This window comes from Solanum stenotomum, chromosome 10, assembly GCF_019186545.1.
Source record: "Solanum stenotomum isolate F172 chromosome 10, ASM1918654v1, whole genome shotgun sequence".
NCBI classification, from domain to species: domain Eukaryota; kingdom Viridiplantae; phylum Streptophyta; class Magnoliopsida; order Solanales; family Solanaceae; genus Solanum; species Solanum stenotomum.
The window spans coordinates 47,766,594-47,784,173 of NC_064291.1; the positions used below are offsets into that span (position 1 = coordinate 47,766,594).

General features: G+C 29.5%; 1 non-coding gene across 1 annotated transcript; it reads left to right on the forward strand.

Annotated features, from left to right (window-relative positions):
• Positions 1 to 2,565: 2,565 nt before the first annotated feature.
• Positions 2,566 to 2,638, forward strand: TRNAK-CUU (transfer RNA lysine (anticodon CUU)). The gene has a single exon. It is a non-coding gene; the product is annotated as a tRNA-Lys (tRNA).
• The last annotated feature ends 14,942 nt before the right edge of the window (positions 2,639 to 17,580 follow it).

The following is a 17,580-nucleotide window of genomic DNA, read 5'->3' on the forward strand; positions in this document are numbered from 1 at the left end:
TTTAATCATTCATTATATAACAATCGATTTGATTGGTTGCATTATTACCAATTTTTTCTTCTATTTTATCTTTATTTATTATTTAATAATCATATTTTATCATTTGTCACACTAATTTTATATCAATAATAACTCTACTCCGTCTGCTATTTTTTTAAAAAATTTATAATATAATGATTTTATTCTTCAAACTTTTGGTGTGCAACATGATATACTAATAAAAAAATATACAATCTATTCAAATATTAAATTTATCAAAATAATATGATACAATACGTTATAAAACACTTATCATAACCAACTTAACACTTTATAATATCCAAAATAAAATTCTGAAACTACTTTTTATATATAATTGATGATGCCATATTAGCAAAGTATGGAAATAGAAGTAACAACATTTTGGTGAACAATTGTGATCAACCACCCTCTTTTGTCCAGTTGGCTGTTCGTGAGGATCTTCGTGACAAGTAAGCTATTTGTTTCGTTCACTAAAATGATGTAAACTCTTAGTGCTAATTAGAGACGGAGCTAGGTGAAGGTTTGGACAAACCCATCAACTTTTTTGTAGACTCTATATGTATATTAGAAAATTAAATGATATCTATTTATATTAACTTATGAATCCCTAACAAAATTGATTGGCAGTTCTGTGATAAAGAAGGTGTGATGAAAATGTCTTTCACTAGTGTTGTGGATTCAAACCCCATTAACAAAATTTTCTCGAACCCCGAAACTTCTAATCCTAGCTTCGCCTGTCACTGCTAACTCCTCTAATATGTGTATTTTTTGTAAATATTTAAGGCTATAAGACTAAAAGAGATGTTGATATATTTTATGTATCTTTAATTTAAGATAATAAAATTAAAAAGTCTTCTTTATTCTGTTAAATTTTATACCAAATTAAAATTGCACAATCAAATTGAAAGGAAAGAAGTAAGAATAACATTTTTTACTTAATAAGCAATAATATTGGCCCTATTAAAAAAAGTATGTATGTTCATTTTGAAAAGTTAATTTACCAAAAACTTTACTAGTTGTAAATAAGATGATGTAAGTGTGATGTGACAAAACTTAGTGGAAGAATTCGAAAATCTAAAATATGGTACTACTACAATTATTGAATGGGAGCCTCTTTCTTTCTTTCCCTTTCACAATTTGTTTTTTTCATACCTTCATTTAATTTCAGCCATTTATTTATAATAATTTCGTATGGCAATTGTTACATCATATATTTGTTTTTAGTGTAAATTGTTTTAGGTTAAGGTTCGGACATCTATTATCATTTACATTCTGTTTGAATCATTGTTACCCATTGTTTAATGTATTGTATTGTATTGTATTGTATTATAATGTATTGTATAGTAGATATAATGTTTGACTAGACTGTATTGTTTGTTATTGTTTAATAACATTTTTATTGTTTGATTTGACTATATCGTACTGTATTGTAATTTATAAATTTACTAAAATGTCTTTAATTATTCTAGGGTAGGAGGTTTGATTGAGATTAAATAATAGAGCAACTTTCACATATAACAAACACAAAATTCATATTTGTATGCTATAACAAACTTTGCATAATTGCGCTCCATATCAAATATAAATGTGTATATTTCGCTATACATATACAAAAGAAAGCAGTTGTATAATCTGCTTTGGTATACATATACGAAAANAATAGTTTGCTATGGGGTACAATTAAATCAAACTATATTTATAGCATTTAATTTTTATTAATAGTTTGCTATTATATACAATTTTTCCTAAATAATATAGGGTAGATGGTAAAATAATATCATGAAATATTAAATAAGGATATAATTATAAAAAGAAATTAAGTAACAAAGAGAGCACACCAAATCGGTTGTTCCATAAAATGGGAGATTTCATTGTTATGTAACAACGAAATTTAACAATACAATACAATACATTTTAAGTAACAATCAAAACAAACATTGTATGTATGGTAACAATACAATACAATACAATTGACAATACTTTTACAATTTTTGAAGTTATATTTGGACATATGTTTTATTTGAAAAAAATAATAATTGAATTTTGTGAGCACAAGTCCAAAAACTAGTCTAAGCCAAAATATTTAGCCAAAATATGATCTAATTTGATGGCCAAACAGATATTTTGAACATTAATTATCTAAATCTAATTTAAAATCTATGATCAAACATTAGCTTAATCAAAAGTTTCATCCTTTGTATACAAAACGTTATTCATTTTATACTCATTTTTTAATGATTTCGGAAGCATATAGGAACAAAATTTGTATGCATTCTCCCTCCCCGGACTCTATTCATGTTGAGTATATTATATATTTTTTTATATAATTACGAATCATTGTTTGATGGGTAAAGTAATAAAATAAATATGTCACTTGTATACATAGACAAATCAAACGAAATTTGTCTTAGCCAAATTAAAAATTCTGTGTGACTATGTTTCTTGTAATTTCTCAAAATATTACTCTTGATATTCGTCTTGATAAATGAGCTTTTCTTCATAAACATAGCTATATGATCTATAAAAGTAATTTTTAACATCAAAGCCCGTCTAGCTCAGTTGGTAGAGCGCAAGGCTCTTAACCTTGTGGTCGTGGGTTCGAGCCCCACGGTGGGCGTTTTTATTTTTTTCATCATTTAATTACAATATTTTTAATTTTTTTCATATGAAGAAGGAATTTAATAAGTTACATATTTTAAAGGTATATTTTTTTATGACAAGGAAAATCCTCAGCCGCTACCCTTTAGGTGCGCACAGGGTAAAACCCCCGCTCCTATGCAATAGCTCTTTTAAAACCCTTTTTTGTATTTTTTTTTTTTATTAAAGGTAAAAGATGCTCTTAAATACTAACTAAAATTTGATGTAACGTCAAAAAAAATTGTAGTGACGGTATCTAATAACTAGAGTTAATTCAAATGCAACTATAGGATATATAGCTATAATACACGCGTACTTAGAAACATTGTTCCCTTTCCACAATAAACTTGGACTAATCACCTTTTACCTTTAAAAAGGGTGGGGGTATATGTTCACTTGGAGACTTTTGAAATTGGACCACATTATATATATCTTTTTTTTTTATATTTTTATAAAAGACTGTTTTCACAACTCGAATTTATATGAATTGTTAGTGTTTTAAATAAAAGGTCTTGATTTTAAATCGTTGGACTTTTTCAACCCTTCATGCTAAATAAGTTGATTATTTATTTAACTATATTAAGTCAAAATGATTGGACTAATTTCTTTTCACCTGTTCTATATAATTAGAGGCTCCTCAAGAAAAATTCTCAACTAAAAGTAGTTAATAGTGATAGAGGCGCCCATTTAATTATTAGTTCTATGTACTGGTAATTTAGTAGTCCTAAGTAAATTATTTGATTAAAAAATAACCCCACATTTAGTGTCAACTTCAACATCAAGGACATGACTAGTAATCTTTGAATTTCCTTTGATTGACTTAATTAAATGAGGTTAGTATTGTCATAAATTCTTTTAGTTGTTAGATGCTCAAAATAACTTATTTTCTTTTATGAAAACTTGATAACCTTTGATACATTACATTGCACATCATTTTTATTTTTGTTTTTCGTTAGCGCAACTATATATATATATATATATATATATATATATATATATATATATATATATATATTACAAGGCACTACAAGACACAACAACTAATTAGGGTGCACTAGTTTAAATGTGTGCACATGATTGGCTAGTTTCAAACTTGCAATTTCATAGTGCAAACTGAAGTTCAAAATTATCACTTCACATAACAAGTTTTAGTTTAGTTTAGATATTTAATCCATACTTATATGTTAGTATATTAATTTTACATTTTTTGTATTTGGTAAAACTACCATACGGATCGATATTGAATAATCTGCTTTAACTAACATGCACTAGCCGTTATAGTACATCCATCGTATTTAAATCCCGAGTTAACCTATGCTTCCACTTAAGACCTATCAACATCAACAAACAAACCAATCAACCTTAGCCTTTATATAACGAAATATCATTTTCACACGTATTATTTATTGTTCAAAATGGACCGTTAATTATTCAAAATGAACCCATCATATCATCATATATATATATATGGCTTAAGTCATCTGCAGCCCCTTAAATTGTCTGCATATTTCACTTAAACACTTCAACTATAACTATTACCTATTGAACACCTGAATTGTTCAAAAAATATACCTATTAAACACAAAATGTTGATGTGGCAAAAAAAGTGTTTTACACTTCCACTAAGCATGTGAAAAAACTTAAATAATATTTTATTTTTATTTTTTCTTAATACTTTTTTCTCCTTTGAGTGCCACTTGGCATTTAAATAATTTAACTTTAACAAATATATATTTAAAAGTAATACTAATTCTTAAAAAAAAAAAAAAGAGCCCCCACCCCACCCCTGTAAGTCGTCTTCTCCATGAAGACCACTGCACTCCATTTTTTCTCTTTTCTTTTTCTATATTCTATTTCTTTTCAACATTTATTAAAAAATAAAAATTGAATCAGCTAATTAAATTTGGAGGAAAAAAAGAAGAAAGAACATCGAACTGAAAGAAGTTAGCCGATCGACTTCCATCTTGGTCACTTTCGTGTGGGGTTCCAGCCCCCATTTTTTGTTAAAGTCTTAAGTTGGTACAACTACATACCAACTAATTCTTATCAAGATAACTACATAGTTGCAAAGTTTGAAACTTTGGTATTTTCATTATGTCATTGGTGACATAATTAGGAGTAGATTTCTCCTATAAATAGAAAGTCCTTTGCTCATTTGTGAAACACACCAAGTTAGAGAGAAAACACCATTTTGAGAGCAAAGTGAGGTATTCCATAGACTATACAAGAAAAGTAGTCTGTGAAGAAAAATAGAGTGTGAGCGATATTTTAAGTAAGGTGGAAATCAAAAGAGTGTTATTCCTTTTGAGTGTGTAATAGTCACTTTGAGTATTGTATTCGTGACTACACAGTGTAAAATTCCTTACTATAGTGATATCAGTTGCTCCTCTTGACCCGTGGTTTTTCCTTTATTAAAAAGGGTTTTCCACGTAAAATTTTTGGTGTCATTATTTTCCCATTTTATTTCCATTACTTTGACCATATATATTTTTGTGTTTGTCCGTATTTTCCCAACAAACTGGTATCAGAGCCAAGGTTTTATCTGAGTATGCTCTGTGGTTGCAGCACAATCTGAACTTCTACATCAGAAAAGATTTACTTTGGTTTGCAATAACTACTTTTGGGGGGGGGGGGGGGGGGGAAACGATGGAAGCCAACACAAGTAGAATGGTCACTTTGAATGGTGTTAATTATGCCATTTGGAAGGGGAAAATGGAAGATCTACTTTATGTCAAGAATTTTTATCAACCAGTCTTTACCACTGTAAAGCCTGATAATAAAACAGATGAAGAGTGGAATCTGTTGCATAGACATGTTTGTGGATTCATTAGGCAATGGGTTGATGATAATGTGTTGAACCATATTTCTGGGGAGACACTTGCTCGAACCTTATGGGAGCATCTTGAAAGTTTGTATGCTCGGAAGACTGGCAACAACAAAATGTTCTTGATAAAACAGATGTTGAGTTTAAAGTATCATGATGGTTCTCCGATGACAGACCATCTGAATAATTTTCAGGGAATCATGAACCAATTATCTGCTATGGGCATCAAATTTGATGAAGAAATTCAAGGCTTGCTTCTACTTGGTTCCCTACCAGACTCTTGGGAAACATTTAGAACTTCATTGTCAAATTCTGCTCCGGATGGTGTGATCTCAATGGATTCCACCAAAAGTAGTGTCTTGAACGAAGAGATGAGAAGAAAATCTCAAGGTTCTTCTTCGTCGAATGTCCTGATAACTGGCTCCAGGGGGAGAAACAAAACTCGTGGTTCTCAGAATAGAGAACAAAATAGGAGCAAATCCAAAGACAGGCTTAAGTATATTGAGTGTTATCATTATGGCATGAAAAGGCACACAAAGAAGTTCTGCAGAAAGTTGAAGAGGAGAATAAAAACAAAGAGGAAACTAAAGAAGATGGCAATGAAAATTGCCTAGCCACCGTCACCACAGAAGATCTTGTTACTGTCCTTGATGCGGATATGATAAATATTGCTTGTGATGAGTCAAGCTGGGTTGTGGACACTGGTGCCGCATCTCACGTGACATCAAGGAAGGATTTTTTCTCTTCATATACTCCCGGTGATTTTGGAACCTTGAGTATGGGTAATGAGACTATTTCTAAGGTGGTTGGTATTGGTACAATTTGTTTGAAAACTAGTGTTGGAACTAAACTAGTTTTGAACAATGTGAAACATGCTCCTGATGTTCGTCTGCACCTGATTTCTATTGGTGTTTTGGATGATGAAGGATATGTTAGTACCAATGGTGATGGAAAATGGAAACTCATTAAGGGTTCCTTGGTTGTGGCTCGTGGTAACAAACGTCGTGGTCTATACTGGACTACAACTTCTGGTTGTGTTGATATAGTGAATGCAATTGAGAGCGATAACTCTTCAACATTATGGCACAAGAGGCTTAGCCACATCAGCGAGAAAAGACTTAATGTTCTAGCCAAGAAGAAATTATTGTTAAATTTCAAAAGTGCTAAATTAGAAAAGTGTGAGCACTGCTTGGCTGGTAAACAAAATAGAGTATCTTTTAAGTCCTACCCCCCTTCAAGAAAGACATAGTTGCTTGAATTGGTGCACTCTGATTTATGCGGTCCAATGAAGACAAAGACATTGGGTGGTGCATTCTACTTTGTCACTTTTATTGACGACTGCTCGAGAAAACTTTGGGTCTATGTCTTGAAGACTAAAGACCAAGTGTTAGGTGTCTTCAAGCAGTTTCAGGCTTCATTTGAAAGAGAAACTGTAAAGAAATTGAAATGTATTCGTACTGATAATGGTGGTGAATATTGTGGACCATTTGACGAATACTGCAAGCATCAAGGCATTAGACACCAGAAGACTCTTCTGAAGACTTCTCAGCTAAATGGTTTGGCTGAGAGGATGAACAGGACCTTGATGGAAAGAGTTAGATGTTTGCTTTCTGAAGCAAAATTGCCGAGCTCATTTTGGGGTGAGGCTTTATTGACCGCTGCACATGTTATTAATCTATCTCCTGTTGTTGCTTTGCAAAGTGATGTACCAAATAGTGTTTGGTATGGAAAGGATGTTTCCTATGACCATTTGAGAGTATTTGGTTGCAAAGCTTTTGTACATGTGCCAAAAGATGAGAGGTCAAAGTTAGATGCTAAGACAAGGCAGTGCATCTTTGTTGGATATGGTCTTGATGAATTTGGTTACAGGCTATATGATCCAATTGAGAAGAAACTTGTGAAAGCCGTGATATTATTTTCATGGAGAATCAAACAATTGAAGATATTGACAAAGCGGAGAAGCTAGAATCTTCAAGTTTTGATGTTATAATTAGGGGTGCGCATCGGTCAGTTCGGTTCGGTTTTAGGTGTTATTGGTTCGGTTTATCGGTTTTTGTTTTGTAAATACTTCAAACCGATAACCAAACCAATAACATATTTCTTATCGGTTTTTGGTTAATCGATTTATGGTACTTAACGGTTCGGTTTTCTGTTTAACCAATAAGAAAATACTCATATATATTATATACACAATAAGAAAATTTTCAAATAAACCATATGATTTTTCCAGCATTTGGCATGAAAGTAATAATCATAAAAGTAACAATCATTTTTCTTGCAAGTTTAGACACTAGACACATTCAAAGGAAAAAGTGTGAAAGTAACAATCGTTTAACCATTAACGAAAAGTGTGAAAGTAACAATCGTTTAACCATTAACAATAAGACTAGTAAATTTAGTATAGTCTTATTGGGTTATCGGTTTAACCATTAACAAAAATTATAAAATCGAAAACCGAACCAATAACCCAATAAAAAAATTTGCAAAACCGTTTAAAAAAAGTGTTAGCTCAATAACCCAATATCAATAAACCAATAGTGTTTTTTTCGGTTCGGTTTATTGGTTAAATCGATTTTTGCACACCCCTAGTTATAATTCATCTAGAAGAAGTTCCTCACACAAGTATGCATGATGTTGTTGGGTTTGATGATCACGGTGACGCCCATAATCATGTTTCGAATCAACATGTTGATGTTCATAATAACAATGATATTGTTATTGATGATCCTCCTGCTCATGAAGTTTTGGATGAATCAAATATTCCGCTCAGGAGGTCCACAAGGCAGCGGATTCCTTCCTCTCGCTATTCACCCAATGAGTATGTATTACTCACTGATGGGGGAGAACCTGAATGTTATGAGGAGGCCATAGAAGATGAGCACAAGGATCAATGGATTGAAGCCTTGCAAGATGAGATGAAGTCTCTACTTGAGAACCACACTTATGAGTTGGTAAAATTATCCAAGGGCATGAGTGCTTTGAAGAACAAGTGGGTGTTCAAAGTTAAAGTTGAAGAACACAACTTGAAGCCAAGGTACAAAGCTAGATCGGTTGTTAAGGGATTTGGTCAAAGGAAGGATATTGACTTTGACGAGATATTTTCTCCTGTTGTGAAAATGTCCTCGATTCGTACTGTTCTGGGTTTGGCTGGATGGATTTGAAGACGGCTTTCCTTCACGGTGACCTAGAAGAAGAAATTTACATGGAACAACCTGAGGGCTTCAAAGTAGAAGGTAAAGAAAATTTTGTGTGCAAATTCAAAAAAGAGTCTTTATGGCTTAAAACAAGCTCCTAGACAGTGGTACAAAAAGTTTGAATCTATTATGGGGGAGCAAGGCTATAAGAAGACTTCTTCAGATCATTGTGTATTTGTACAAAAATTTCTGACAATGATTTTATCATCCTCTTGTTGTATGCGGATGATATGTTGATTGTGGGCAAGAATACTTCCAAGATTGACGAGTTAAAGAAAGAGTTGCGTAAGTCTTTTGCTATGAACGACTTGGGTCATGCCAAGCAAATTTTGGGCATGAGAATTACTCGTCTCAGAGATGAAAGAAATATTTATTTGTTACAGAAGAAGTACATTGAACGTGTACTAGAGCGCTTCACTATGAAAAATGCTAAGCCTGTTAGTACACCTCTTGCTGGTCATATGAAGTTGAGCAAGAAGATGTGTCCTACAATTAGGGAGGAAAAATAGAGCATGGCCAAAGTTCCATATTCCTCCGTCGTCGGAAGTCTAATGTATGCAATGATATGCATTAGACCTGATATTGCTCACGCAGTTGGTGTTGTTAGCAGATTTCTCGACAATCCGGGAAAAGAGCATTGGGAAGCTGTGAAGTGGATACTCAGGTATCTTAGAGGAAGCTAAGATGAATGCTTGTGTTTTGGAGCATCAGATCCAATCTTGAAGGCTATACCAATGCTGATATTGCAGGTGACCTTGATAACAGAAAACCCACTACTGGATATTTGTTTACTTTTTCAGGGGGAGCTATATCATGGCAGTCGAAGTTGCAGAAGTGTGTTGCACTATCTACAACTGAAGCTGAGTATATTGCGGCTACTGAAGCCGGTAAGGAGATGATATGGCTCAAGCGATTTCTTCAAGAGCTTGGTTTGCATCAGATAAAGTATATTGTCTATTGTGACAACCAGAGTGCAATAGACTTGAGCAAGAACTCCATGTACTATGCAAGAACAAAACACATCGACGTCAGATATCATTGGATTCGTGAGGAAGTGGAGAGTGAATCAATTCACGTCAAAAAGATCCACACAAGTGAAAATCCTGCAAATATGCTGACCAAGACGATACTGAAAGACAAGTTCGAGTTATGCAAAGAACTTGTGGGTATGAGCTCTCTCTAAAGAAAATGAAGATACCTCCTTCCAGTGAATGGGACTGGAGGGGGAGATTTGTGGGGTTCCAGCCCCCATTTTTTGTTGAAGTCTTAAGTTGGTACAACTACATACCAACTAATTCTTATCAAGATAGCTACATAGTTGCAAAGTTTGAAACTTTGGTATTTTTATGATGTCATTGGTGACACAATTAGGAGTAAATTTCTCTTATAAATGGAGAGTCCTTTGCTCATTTGTGAAACACACCAAGTTAGAGAGAAAACACCATTTTCAGAGAAAAGTGAGGTATTCCATAGACTATACAACAAAAATAGTCTATGAAGAAAAATAGAGTGTGAGCGATATTTTAAGTAAGGTGGAAATCAAAAGAGTGTTATTCTTTTTGAGTGTGTAGTAGTCACTTTGAGTATTGTATTCGTGACTACACAGTGTAAAATTTCTTACTATAGTGATATTAGTTGCTCCTCTTGACCCGTGGTTTTTCCCTTATTAAAAAGGGTTTTCCACGTAAAATTCTTGGTGTCATTATTTTTCCATTTTATTTCCATTACTTTGGCCATATATATTTTTGTGTTTGTCTGTATTTTCCCAACACTTCGAACAAATATTACCATTCAAATTAAAATTTAAACCCACTAAAATTATCAAATATAATATCAGATTGATTCAATAAAATTAATTTAGGTCTTCTCGACTTCTCTTTGTTATCGATCTCAAGACCGATTGACAGTGTCTTTCTTCATCATTCTTGTATCAGTCTCTTTGAATAAATCGATCTCACGTATTAGGAATACAAAATAATTATGTAAGCAATCAACAAAGAATTGAATTTTGTCCTTTGAGAAATAAAATCTTGCTAGGAAGAAGATGAAGAAGAAAAGGGGATGGGGTAGGGTTGGGTTACTCATTTATTTTTATTTGACTTAAGTCATACACGGCCCCTTAAAGTTGTCCTCATATTTCATTTAGCCATCCCAATTCAACCTTTTACCTATTGAACACCTACACTACAATAAATTTGTACCTATTAAACATTTTTTGCTGACATGGCAGCATGTGTGTAATACACACACAAGAAGAGCGTGGAAGTCATCATTTACTTTTTTAAAAAAAGGTTTTTTAAAAAATAATTAAAGTAACATCTCCTCTTCTTCTTTGACTCAACTCAACCACCATTGCCACCGACTTTCCGCCATCGCCATTCTTTCTCCGATCATCTTCTTTTCCTTTTATTTTTCAAGCCATCGTTTTCTTCCCCTTCTTTCACCACGCACCACCGACACCATCATTACTTAAATCTATTGTCGTCAAAAATAGAATCAAATTGTATCAAAAATAATTTTGACGGAACTTTTTCCGACGAATCTGAAATTATTTCTTCAAAATCGTTAAAAAATTTAAATCCTAAAAAACTCACAATATAGGAGAAAAAAAGGTATCAACAAATTTAAATTAATGTTTAAGAAAGTAGTGAGATTGGGAGAAATATCAATTACAATATTGAATAAGATTCAAGGAGAGGGTGGGTGGAAAAAAAAAGCTCATCCTATTTATCTTTTTTCTTCTTTTTTTGGCATTTTTTTTTCATTTCTTTTCATTAAATAATTTGTTTATTAATTAAAAAACTCAATCATATTTACTCTTCTAATTATTTCTAATAAGTTACAATAAAACCTCCATCTATTTACATTCCCTACTTAAATAATATGTCTCTTCAACTTATTTCTAATTATTCTTATGGTTTACACAATCTATAAATAACAATTGTTTATGTTCAATGTTCAATGTTCATTTTCATTTTCATTTTCTCATTCTTTCTTTTTATTAGTATAGTTTTTTCCTCTTTTTTTTTCTTCCTCTTTTTTATCAATCATGTACTTAATAATGTCACCATATGCTCTTCATTTTGATAAAGATCATAGATATATTCTTCAAGAATAATCACATGGATGTTCACATTAGTTTGGTACAAGTTCATCAAAATGAAGAAGGAAGATTTCATCAAGAAGATGGTCATATTAGCACAAAAGTTTGAATGATTTCCAAATATTTTGAAGATTCATTCATGTATTGTTTTATTTCAGTTAATATTATTCTATTATTTTTTATTTTATTTTGATTAGATATATAATGTTATTCAACAAAAAATAAATTATGAAACTCCACTAATCATCATATTAGAAATTTCAATTATCATTTTTTACTCATTTTACTTTGCTCTTCTTCTTCTTGTTATTATTATTATGTGAATGAATGAAGATGAAACGTTATACGCTTTTATTTTTGTGTATATATGTTTGTCAAGTTCTAATTAATATTTTAATTTTTGTCATAGTTGGAAGATATAATATTACACATGATACATTTCTCATAGTTATTGCATATTGTTGCCCCTAAAAATATATGATATGGTTCATATTAAAAAACAGTCACAAAATTAATTAATAAATAAATAAATAAATTATCTTTTTAATATTTTTAAAAGTTTTAATTGATAAACAAATTATTTAATGAAAAGAATGAAGAAACAATTTCCCCTTAGTCACATTAATTATATTAAAACTAAAAAATGTTATTTCTTTAACTTCTCTTAATTATTGTAAATGAGAAACATAAAAAAAGTGATGTGACATTTATCTTTTGTCTCTTTTTTTTTTTTTACCTTTTTTCTTATTTAAATTAATTGATTTTTTGTAAAAATAGTTTACTTAATTAAATACAAACAATTAATTATTAATGAAAGAACATTTACGACAAAAAACTCTTCACATACTAATTTATTAGGAGTAACTATCCATAACTCACACTTTTCTAATTTCCACTCTTAATAAATTAATTTTCCATTTTATTTTATTTTTTTAATCTTCTTCTAATTATAAATTTTAAAATAACAATTTTTTTAAAGAATATTTTAAGTTATTTTCTCTTAATTATTTAATTACAACCAATATATCTATCTATATATAAAGTTAAAATATTAGATATAAACAAAATGATGTGGTACCTTTCTATATTTATCTTTTTTCTAAACTTTTTAGCATTTTCTTTATTTTTTTTCACCGGTGTGATATTTTAAAAAATAATTCCAAAATCTCCTCTTAAAATAATTACTCAATAGTATTATTCTCCATAATTCACATTTCTTGATCTCTGTAACTTCTATTTTTAATTGGTAATTAAAGTTAAAATATTCAAGACTTCAAAACCTTTACCCCCTAAATTAATTAATGTGCAAGTTATGTATTTTATCTTATCTTACTTAGTTGCTACAAGTAACAATTTTAAACTCAAGGAGATTTACTGTAGAGTTTTGTATTTTATTAGCATTATTTTATATATATATATATATATATATATATATATATATANATGAAACATTATACGATTTTATTTTTGTGTATATCTGTTTGTCAAGTTCTAATTAATATTTTAATTTTTGTCATAGTTGGAAGATATAATATTACGCATGATACATTTCTCATAGCTATTGCATATTGTTGCCCCTAAAAATATATGATATGGTTTGTCATATTAAAAAACAGTCACTAAAAAAATTAATAAATAAATAAATAAATTATCTTTTTAGTATTTTTAAAACTTTTAATTGATAAACAAATTATTTAATGAAAAGAATGAAGAAACAATTTTCCCTTAGTCACATTAATTATATTAAAACTAAAAAAAATGTTATTTCTTTAACTTCTCTTAATTATTGTAAATGAGAAACATAAAAAAAGTGATGTGACATTTATCTTTTGTCTCTTTTTTTGACCTTTTTTCTTATTTAAATTAACTATTTTTTGTAAAAGTAGTTAACTTAATTAAATACAAACAATTAATTATTAATGAAAGAACATTTACAACAAAAAACTCTTCACATACTAATTTATTAGGAGTAACTATCCATAACTCACACTTTCTAATTTCCACTCTTAATAAATTAATTTTCCATTTTATTTTCTTTTTTTAACCTTCTTCTAATTATAAATTTTAAAATAACAATTTCTTTAAAGAATATTTTAAGTTACTTTCTCTTAATTATTTAATTACAACCAATATATCTATCTATATATAAAGTTAAAATATTAGATATAAACAAGATAATGTGGTACCTTTCTGTATTTATCTTTTTTCTAAACTTTTTAGCATTTTCTTTATTTTTTTCACCGGTGTGATATTTTAAAAAATAATTACTCAATAGTATTATTCTCCATAATTCACATTTCTTGATCTCTGTAACTTCTATTTTTAATTGGTAATTAAAAATATTCATGACTTCAAAACCTTTCATGTGGATAACCCCCTAAATTAATTAATGTGCAAGTTATGTATTTTATCTTATCTTACTTAGTTGCTACAAGTAACAATTTTAAACTGAGGAGATTTTCTATAGAGTTTTGTATTTTATTAGCATTATTTTTTTATATATATATTATATATATTTATAAGAGTATACTAATAGTTTTGGTATATTGCCATCATTTNTAATTGTTTTGGTATATTGCCATCGTTTTTTTTTTCCGTTGTATAATAATAATTATTATGTTGCTATTCTTTTTATCTTGAATGTTTGATTTTCATATTAGATTCACGCTAGATTAAAAAAATTAAGTATAGTATATTATTAATTGAATAATGCAAATATGATATTCCTATTGGATTGTTTGTGTAGTGTTGATATGATATCTCAATATATTGAAGATGATTTTCACCAAAATAAAAATCTACCATTTATTATTTTACAAGCAATAGATTCTAAAAGATGTAAAATTTTTAGATAAAATAATATGGTTAACATGACTTGAAATTAGTGATATATTTCCACTCTGGGAATTTTAGTAATATATATATATATGACATGTTAAAAAAGTTAGAGAATGTAAATTCTGAATTTTATTAAATTATTGTTTATCTATTTATTTAGAGTAACTTTTTTCATAATTTTTTATGAACACCGTGAAATATAACTCCGTCCTAAAAATATAATTTAGAATTTATTGAAGACGCACAAACAGAAAGCAAATTTTCTTGAAATTGTTTTTCTTTCTTTACACATTTTTAAAGATAACATACCAAATAGATTATATGAAATTAACTATATTTAAAGTACTAAAAGCATAGGTAGTGGATTATAAGTTGAAATATAATTTATTGGGTTTAATGGTAATAATATTTGACTCAAAATATTTTAAAAAAAATTATTCATAAATCTAATGAGTCGCACGGATGTGTTTACTAGTTAATTAATAATATGGAATTTAATATCTTCAAGTGGAGCCTTAAGTTGTGCACCTATTTTGTAGGCATTTAGCACTCCATGCGTCAAGGTGTGGGGGGAAGCTAATATTTCGTTAACGGATTTGGCTGAATCAATCCCTAATTTTAATATATACCTTATAAATATATTAAATAATTCATTTAATATGTTATCTAAAAATGATATTTTAATTTAATAACTCACGAAACCTCAATTATTTCCACGTAAAATACACGTTTAACCATAACTATAAATTCCAAAAATCACACGTAAATTTAAATTTTAAATTTCAACTTTAAAATATTTAATCAATGAAAATTTATTTTTTCAGAAATTTGAAATCACAAATTTAAGTTTTGAAAAATTTGAAATCACAAACATTTTTTTTTCTTAAAAGAAAAAGGGGGGCCAGGATATACGGCGGGAGAAAGGGAGGAAGTTCTCAAATTGTCGCATCTCGCGGCGCTCTCGACCCATCATTACTGCCACTTCACTACTAGTAGCACATTTGAATTTTGGTTACTTCCCACAATAAACTTCTCCTCCTGAGCGTCTCGATTAATTTGAATTCATATTTTAATATAGTATATAATGTTCAAATCTTTATTATATAGATAATTTTATTTTTAAACTTGAATATGAAAACTCTAATTAATCGTGAAAGGTCTTGTAAATATTGAAATTTTGTGGGACGACTTTACTAGATGTGTTCAATTCGAATTGAAATATATTCAATTTCAATTAAGATTTTTGGAGGCTATTCAACTCAAAATCATAGTTCATGCCTATATAAAGGGTATTATATTCCCTTTAAGAGACATTTCGAATATTCCGCAAATGTATGGATTATTCATTAAGCGATCAAAACCAAATCATTTCGAAAAATACTTCACTAACGATCCTCGAATCATGGATAAATCTTATGAGAGAGAAGAATCAAGGGAGAAACATATGTTTATGAATACAATTATGTTTTTTCATCTATTACTTTAAAATTTATTGCAAACACAAACAGGTCTAACCAATTGTTAAAAGATTAAACTATAATGGCTCATTTGAAAATAATTAGAACCTTTTTCAACTTTGAAATGTTTAAAATACAAAACACTACACTGCTCTATGTAAATATATACACTTTATGGAGAAAAAGATGTTTAAGAAATCAACTTCATTATGTCCCTAATTCCCTACAAGTAGGAAAATTGGAAACTTTACACATGAATTCGTGTAAACTCATTACTTTGTGTCTTTATTTCGTGGATCCATGTGAGGGAATAGAATGTCGAGAATGGCACACATCCTTGCCCTTTCCCTAGGGACTTTGATTTTGGAATTTTGTGTTGAGCTTATTTATGCCCATCAAGTAATAGAGAATTACTCCCACCTATCATATCTGAAATTTCTAAAACACGAGTGCATCACTTAATAAAAAAAAAGGGAAAATAAATTAAGTGAGAATTAATCTCAGTTTCTTTGGATGAATAACTCAATATATATCTAGTCAAATGCATCAATCAATCATTTAAGAACTTGAGTGTCAACAGATAAAATTAAATCAATCTTAAAAAATATGTATATAAAATATCTAGTTTGACAAAAAAAATTATTCACATGCACAATAGTAAATTCATCCCTGGTCATATGGTATATTTAGCTATGCCATGTACTTTTAAAAAATCTCTCACTCATAAGTCATAAGAAGTGAGATATACTTTTCATTAAATTACATCAATTAAATACTTATCAATTTAAAATGATTTTTGATTAGGTAAAAATTCACTTATATCAATAATGGTATATTTTTTATGAAAATGGGTATAAGTTAAATGGGGACAACTAAATAGTGTGCCCGTTGAAATTTTTAGGAGTACTCTGGACTAAAAACCAAATGGACAACATTTGTATTCTATTTTTGATAGTTTAGGGATGTTTTCTTTTAAAAAATCTAGATTTTAAAAATTACGTAAAAAGCGGGAAAAATCACAAAATTACACATTTTCCCGTGTTGGTCTTTAATTTATGTTATCAAACGAAATGATTATTAATTGTTGCGTTTAACAATCAAACTTATACCTCTTTAGAAACTGAAGTTATGTTCAAGTATAGACATACAAAAATATAAAATTAAGGAAAAACTACACAATTAGTTATACTTCACTATCATATATAATATTATTACTTATACTTTTGAAATATTACGTATCTTACCACTAATTAAAAGTTTCTTACGTATCTTACACTTAGATACATGTATTTTTGCTACTGGATACACAAAAATAGGGAGAGACGTAGGCGAAATTTGTATGTATCCTAGATATATGTGAGTTACAAAAGATACATACAATATATATATAGTGATTCACATGTATGTGAGATATTAGATACATAGGAGAGTGGCGAGCGAAATGGAAGAGAGGCGAGAGAGATTTGCTATGTACCTAGATACATGCGAATCTACTTCGATACAATG